We start from the raw sequence: 8,618 nt of genomic DNA on the forward strand, positions 1-8,618 counted from the left end.
AAGAGAAAGTAAGACAGGCATACACTATGTTGTGTAATAAAGCCAAGATCAGGAAAGAGAAGTATGACAAACATGTTACAAATACACAAACCTATCAGGTTCACGACCTTGTTCTTTTGTGTTCACATCCCAAGTCTACAAAATTAAAACAACTGAACAGAAAATGGCAGTTGTTATATTCAGGTCCTTTCAGAATAGCAAGCATGCCTCACCCAGGTTGTTACTCCCTAGAATACCCGTTATCTCACAAGCCGAGGGAGCTGCATCCCCACAGACATTTGAATCCCTTTGTGCACTAAAACAACATAATATAATGATAACTAAGTTGAACATGAGCAAGTTGCTGTGAAAACGAGATCGTAAATATTTGTATTGAATACACGAACATTAAGTTATACAGCCTAAGAACACAAATGTTAATTTAAGGAAATTATATACTGCAGTTACACTTGTATACATAATTATGAAGAGAATGTAAACCCAGGTGAGTACACTTACTGAATGAGAAAAGATATTCATATGGGAATGAGATCTACACAGGTTACATTTGTTGTTAATTGTAAATTATAAGGTGAATCAAGAATTAGTTAGTTATTTCAAGGCACTCTAATGACAGGAGATAATAGCTATTGAGATCAGTAATGACATAGGTATGTAGCAGAATTAATGAGGATGTAAGAATGAATGATCAGTATGAATGAGTTAATATTTAAGTTAATATAAGAAGGTACGTTACTGTGAAGTAGTTGATGGAGACAGATTATTTGAGGAAAATATTATTGGAGTTTTATGAGAATGGAAGTGCCAAATGGCCCCACATATGTGATATATTAATGTCTGATGAGGAATATGTTTAATGTATAAGGATATATATATTATGATGAATATGTGAGTAAGGAATGAGTGAGAATGTTTTGGTAATATTGTGCTACATAGAGAAGTGAGTAAACAGTCTACATCTTTAAGATTACATAAGAATTTCAGTTTGAAAGAAAACATTTGTGATGAGTTAGAATACGTGAGTACAAGAAGTTAAATGTGAATCTATTCACAGTGCCCTTGAAAATGAACGAATGCAAGAAAAGCAGAGTGAGCGTAATGATGATTACAGCTGTTGAAAGAAGTGTAGTAAGAATGTAACTTGGAAACAAATTAGCTTTAATTCATTTCAGAAGTGTAACTTTCATTAAGTTTTGTTAAGCCATTGTGTGGAAGAAAACATTTATAGTTCGTGTTCAGACAGGAGAATGATATTTTAAGGAACTTAAGTTGAAATATAGTTTTTACACAGCTCTCATGTGAATACATTTGTATAACATTTTTTTTACGAAAGTGAAATTTAGTGCCATGTTAGCCTTTATTATACTTACACACAACAGAAAACCCTGAGGAAGCAAAAGATAGGAGAGTTATTAAGGCCGTTTTTGCGACTCGTACAACACCTCCACTTAAGCGAACAGATGACAAAATTACATCTACTTTGAAGACAACATTTGACTTTTCAGGTAATGCAAGGTAAGTGCAAAGGAGCAGTGACCACCCGTGCAACCAACGTCGAGCAACGGACACTGAGAAAGAGACATTTTACTGTCAATTATAATACTATGTTCTTTATGTTTTATAGAAAGAAATGGTATATATATATATATATATATATATATATATATATATATATATATATATATATATATATATATATATATATAGAGACACACACACACACACACACACACACACACACACACACACACATGATGTTCAACCTTCATTAAAGTAGAAGAAAGTTCATGGTTGAACTCTTGAGAGGAAATTTGATATGTCATTGTATAATACACATTATGAGACAGACAATCTCTGTGAGGCATATTTTCCATTTGTATAGACGGTATCCACAAGAAGTGGAGATATCGAGGAAGTACTGAGCAGCTATGTGATTTACTCATGCACGGATTTGTTAACGTATAATACACTTAGTCATATGAACAGTCAGAACACAAACAGAGAATCTGTCATGATGTTACACTACACAGACTTGACTTAAGGACACTTACATTTACCCATGATTTGGTAAATTGTAAGCATCTCCTTTCACACACCCCTTGAAGGTGATCTACATCTACATTGATACTCCGCAAGCCACCCAACGGTGTGTGGCGGAGGGCACTTTACGTGCCACTGTCATTACCTCCCTTTCCTGTTCCAGTCGCGTATGGTTCGCGGGAAGAACGACTGTCTGAAAGCCTCCGTGCGCGCTCTAATCTCTCTAATTTTACATTCGTGATCTCCTCGGGAGGTATAAGTAGGGGGAAGCAATATATTCGATACCTCATCCAGAAACGCACCCTCTCGAAACCTGGCGAGCAAGCTACATCGCGATGCAGAGCGCCTCTCTTGCAGAGTCTGCCACTTGAGTTTATTAAACATCTCCGTAACGCTATCACAGTTACCAAATAACCCTGTGACGAAACGCGCCGCTCTTCTTAGGATCTTCTCTATCTCCTCCGTCAGACCGATCTGGTACGGATCCCACACTGATGAGCAATACTCAAGTATAGGTCGAACGAGTGTTTTGTAAGCCACCTCCTTTGTTGATGGACTACATTTTCTAAGCACTCTCTCAATGAATCTCAACCTGGTACCCACCTTACCAACAATTAATTTTATATGATCATTCCACTTCTTATCGTTCCGCACGCATACTCCCAGATATCTTACAGAAGTAACTGCTACCAGTGTTTGTTCCGCTATCATATAATCATACAATAAAGGATCCTTCTTTCTATGTATTCGCAATACATTGCATTTGTCTATGTTAAGGGTCAGTTGCCACTCCCTGCACCAAGTGCCTATCCGCTGCAGATCTTCCTGCATTTCACTACAATTTTCCAATGCTGCAACTTCTCTGTATACTACAGCATCATCCGCGAAAAGCCGCATGGAACTTCCGACACTATCTACTAAGTCATTTATATATATTGTGAAAAGCAATGGTCCCATAACACTCCCCTGTGGCACGCCAGAGGTTACTTTAACGTCTGTAGACGTCTCTCCATTGATAACAACATGCTGTGTTCTGTTTGCTAAAACCTCTTCAATCCAGCCACACAGCTGGTCTGATATTCCGTAGGCTCTTACTTTGTTTATCAGGCAACAGTGCGGAACTGTATCGAACGCCTTCCGGAAGTCAAGAAAAATAGCACCTACCTGGGAGCCTGTATCTAATATTTTCTGGGTCTCATGAACAAATAAGGCGAGTTGGGTCTCACACGATCGCTGTTTCCGGAATCCATGTTGATTCCTACATAGTAGATTCTGGGTTTCCAGAAATGACATGATACGCGAGCAAAAAACATGTTCTAAAATTCTACAAGAGATCGACGTAAGAGATATAGGTCTATAGTTTTGCGCATCTGCTCGACGACCCTTCTTGAAGACTGGGACTATCTGTGCTCTTTTCCAATCATTTGGAACCCTCCGTTCCTCTAGAGACTTGCGGTACACGGCTGTTAGAAGGGGGGCAAGTTCTTTCGCGTACTCTGTGTAGAATCGAATTGGTATCCCGTCAGGTCCAGTGGACTTTCCTCTATTGAGTGATTCCAGTTGCTTTTCTATTCCTTGGACACTTATTTCGATGTCAGCCATTTTTTCGTTTGTGCGAGGATTTAGAGAAGGAACTGCAGTGTGGTCTTCCTCTGTGAAACAGCTTTGGAAAAAGGTGTTTAGTATTTCAGCTTTACGCGTGTCATCCTCTGTTTCAATGCCATCATCATCCCGTAGTGTCTGGATATGCTGTTTTGAGCCACTTACTGATTTAACGTAAGACCAGAACTTCCTAGGATTTTCTGTCAAGTCGGTACATAGAATTTTACTTTCGAATTCAATGAACGCTTCACGCATAGCCCTCCTTACGCTAACTTTGACATCGTTTAGCTTCTGTTTGTCTGAGAGGTTTTGGCTGCGTTTATACTTGGAGTGGAGCTCTCTTTGCTTTCGCAGTAGTTTCCTAACTTTGTTGTTGTACCACGGTGGGTTTTTCCCGTCCCTCACAGTTTTACTCGGCACATACCTGTCTAAAACGCATTTTACGATTGCCTTGAACTTTTTCCATAAACACTCAACATTGTCAGTGTCGGAACAGAAATTTTCGTTTTGATCTGTTAGGTAGTCTGAAATCTGCCTTCTATTACTCTTGCTAAACAGATAAACCTTCCTCCCTTTTTTTATATTCCTATTAACTTCCATATTCAGGGATGCTGCAACGGCCTTATGATCACTGATTCCCTGTTCTGTACATACAGAGTCGAAAAGTTCGGGTCTGTTTGTTATCAGTAGGTCCAAGATGTTATCTCCACGAGTCGGTTCTCTGTTTAATTGCTCGAGGTAATTTTCGGATAGTGCACTCAGTATAATGTCACTCGATGCTCTGTCCCTACCACCCGTCCTAAACATCTGAGTGTCCCAGTCTATATCTGGTAAATTGAAATCTCCACCTAAGACTATAACATGCTGAGAAAATTTATGTGAAATGTATTCCAAATTTTCTCTCAGTTGTTCTGCCACTAATGCTGCTGAGTTGGGAGGTCGGTAAAAGGAGCCAGTTATTAACCTAGTTCGGTTGTTTAGTGTAACCTCCACCCATAATAATTCACAGGAACTATCCACTTCTACTTCACTACAGGATAAACTACTACTAACAGCGACGAACACTCCACCACCGGTTGCATCCAATCTATCCTTTCTAAACACCGTCTGTACCTTTGTAAAAATTTCGGCAGAATTTATCTTTGGCTTCAGCCAGCTTTCTGTACCTATAACGATTTCAGCTTCGGTGCTTTCTATCAGTGCTTGAAGTTCCGGTACTTTACCAACGCAGCTTCGACAGTTGACAATTACAATACCGATTGCTGCTTGGTCCCCGCATGTCCTGACTTTGCCCCGCACCCGTTGAGGCTGTTGCCCTTTCTGTACTTGCCCAAGGCCATCTAACCTAAAAAACCGCCCAGCCCACGCCACACAACCCCTGCTACCCGTGTAGCCGCATGTTGCGTGTAGTGGACTCCTGACCTATCCAGCGGAACCCGAAACCCCACCACCCTATGGCGCAAGTCGAGGAATCTGCAGCCCACACGGTCGCAGAACCGGCTCAGCCTCTGATTCAGACCCTCCACTCGGCTCTGTACCAAAGGTCCGCAGTCAGTCCTGTCGACGATGCTGCAGATGGTGATCTCTGGTTTCATCCCGCTAGCGAGACTGGCAGTCTTCACCAAATCAGATAGCTGCCGGAAGCCAGAGAGGATTTCCTCCGATCCATAGCGACACACATCATTGGTGCCGACATGAGCGACCACCTGCAGATGGGTGCACCCTGTACCCTTCATGGCATCCGGAAGGACCCTTTCCACATCTGGAATGACTCCCCCCGGTATGCACACGGAGTGCACATTGGTTTTCTTCCCCTCTCTTGCTGCCATTTCCCTAAGGGGCCCCATTACGCGCCTGACGTTGGAGCTCCCAACTACCAGTAAGCCCACCCTCTGCAACTGCCCGGATCTTGCAGACTGAGGGGCAACCTCTGGAACAGGACAAGCAGCCATGTCAGGCCGAAGATCAGTATCAGCCTGAGACAGAGCCTGAAACCGGTTCATCAGACAAACTGGAGAGGCTTTCCGTTCAGCCCTCCGGAATGTCTTTCGCCCCCTGCCACACCTTGAAACGACCTCCCACTCTACCACAGGTGAGGGATCAGCCTCAATGCGGGCAGTATCCCGGGCAACCACAGTCGTAGTACGATCAGGGGATGCGTGGGACAAGCTGGCCGTCCCCGACAAACCCCCATCCGGACCCCCACAGTGATGCCCATTGGCAACAGCCTCAAGCTGTGTGACCGAAGCCAACACTGCCTGAAGCTGGGAGCGAAGGGATGCCAACTCAGCCTGCATCCGAACACAGCAGTTGCAGTCCCTATCCATGCTAAAAACTGTTTTGCAAAGAACGTCTGAACTAATCTACAGAGAGCGCAAACAAATCGACAAAATTTTAACGGTTATTAAAATACAAGATTGCCTAGTAAATGCAGTAATGCTGCTACTTGCGCACTGCTGACACAGCTCGGCGGCGGAAGGAGACTAAGCGAAATTACACTATTCAGGTACTAAAAGCGATGCTACACTCTCAAATACTATAATACGCCCGAAATTTATGAATTAAACAATGCAAGTAACAAAAACACGCAAAGAAATTGAGAATTAAACTATGTAACAAATGAGTGAGCTAGGAGTATACGACTTGCTGCTGCAGCTGCTTATGCAACGGCGGCAGGGAGCAAACATTATAATGTATTGTGTTCTCTTTTTATGTATTAGCTGTAGATTTGGTAGTTTATAGGTAGTGAATAGTTTCTTCCATTCTATCTTTTTTTTCTTTCTCCATTATCCTACCACTTCCTGCAGCTGGGTATTGTTTGTTTATGGAATGTAAGAATATATTTTGTGTGACAGTAAACTTTCAGGTATGAATAAAAAGACATGAATATTGATGGCATTACAAGCCTGGTCAACCACTAGCCAAGATATGGAATCAAAAGAAATAAATAAATAATAAATGAAGGAAAGCCCGTGCTTTATATATAAAGTCTGATATCCCTTGGCATGCCCAAACCTGAATAAAAAAAAATTAATACCCCAATAAAAGAAAGCCAATGGGACTTAGTATAACTTTTTTTAGTGTAAATATTGCACATGCATATTCTTGTAAATTTATATGTATTTGAATATGTGTTAAAACTTTGCATATTGTCAATATATTTTGAAATGTGACCACGAAATGTAAGCTTTCATAATTAACTATGTAAACATGCTGGGACACAGTGAACTTCATTAAACTGCAAATATGGCAAAAAAGTGTTGCAAACTGTGAGCGTTATAAACGACGAATTTTGTGTTATTTGTGAAACTTATGGTGCATAAACCAAATAACTGTTTGTAAACCGATATAAACTGCAATTTACTTCGACGATAATGACGATTTTCACACTGCAAATGAACGTTTGTTGGCAAGTTAAACAACGTGATGAAACACCTACCTTTGCGAACATCGACGCCGTTGTTCCTGGCCGGCCTTCAGATGCTTTGGAGACAATAAACTCAGCACCTGTCGTAGGCGATGTGGAGGCTAAAAGCAATATCGACCATATGTGCCCCGGGAACAAGTCATGAAAACGCACAAGGACCTGGAGTGTTGTGTCGTAACAGAAGACATGGACATTACTTCAGATCAAGCACACGCTCAATCTTATGCTGTCACCGGCCTTGACACGCCATTTCTGCTGGAATAACAACTTGTAATGAACACTATGTGGAAGTGAATGCTGTTCAAGATTGTCATAACACAGCGATTTTGAAACTGCCGCACGCGAAATTCAGTGATGTTATTGCGCATGCGCAAAGACTACATGCTGCCAGAGATGCGTTGGGAAACCAACGCTGGAAGCCCACAACATTAACTGCGCTGGCGAGCAGCTTGCTCAAACACGCAATATGTAAATATATGTATATTAATTTTGTAAAAAGGATCAAAACTGTAACAATTGTATTTAGTATATAGGTTTAGAAAGTGTAAGTATTGACAAGATTATCCCCTATGAATGCACGTGCCCTTTCCTATGAAAATATGTATATATTGACATTTAGGTATATCTATAATATTGTTTGCTAGCCTGCCACGCTAAACGTTTTAGCGTGACAGTCGAGGAGGCGATGTAGCGGGGCTTTAAATTTCGCCGCGCTACGTTCGTTCCCTCAGATAAAAATTATACCGTCGCAGCGGTATGAGCGTTCGACGGCAGAGACAATACTAAAATTGTAACTCTTTTTTTGTTGTTCTATCCGTTTCAATTGTCTCTCGAGAGCGGAAGCTTAATGCAGACGTGATCTGATTAAGACGAAATAACTTGTTAAGGTGTAGACATTGTGGAAGTTGTTATGAAATTCGGAGGATGGAGAGAAGCAACTAAAATAAATTGCATTTAATATCAAGACGGTTTTGTATACATTAGGAATTCCTGGACAATGAAACTTATTGCAAGATTTCGGAGCAGACTTTTCACGCAGAAATGAAGTAGGAGATTTTTGAAGACCTGGACGCCGCACGAAAGAAGACATGTTAACTTGGTAAAGGATGAACTCTTATCTACTCCATTTCCCCCTGTTAGTTACATTTGATATTCTCTGTCTTTTTTCAAATAATTTTTGTAGTGGAAATTGGTTTGACTTTTGCTCAGAAACACCACAAGGACCACCCCAGCAATAGCCTTTCCGAATCACAAAGTCCGATAACTTTTCTGTAATACGAAGTCCGATTTGCATTTCATTCTTTCCTTTTTTCACGGTAATTTACGATTTTAAAACCCCCTTTTTATTCACCATTCCTTCCCACCATTTTCAACACAACCTTTTCTTTTATTTTCTTCTCTTTTTCTTTTCCTTTTTATTAACCACTACAGTCAGTCTGAACAATATCATGTGACTGCTGCATGGCGACAACTCAGCAGGACTAACGTAAAACAATGACTACGGGAACCACCTGCCACCCATTCACACAGCCTCACCAGAAATGTGGTT

This window comes from Schistocerca serialis, chromosome 4 (assembly GCF_023864345.2).
Source record: "Schistocerca serialis cubense isolate TAMUIC-IGC-003099 chromosome 4, iqSchSeri2.2, whole genome shotgun sequence".
NCBI lineage: Eukaryota > Metazoa > Arthropoda > Insecta > Orthoptera > Acrididae > Schistocerca > Schistocerca serialis.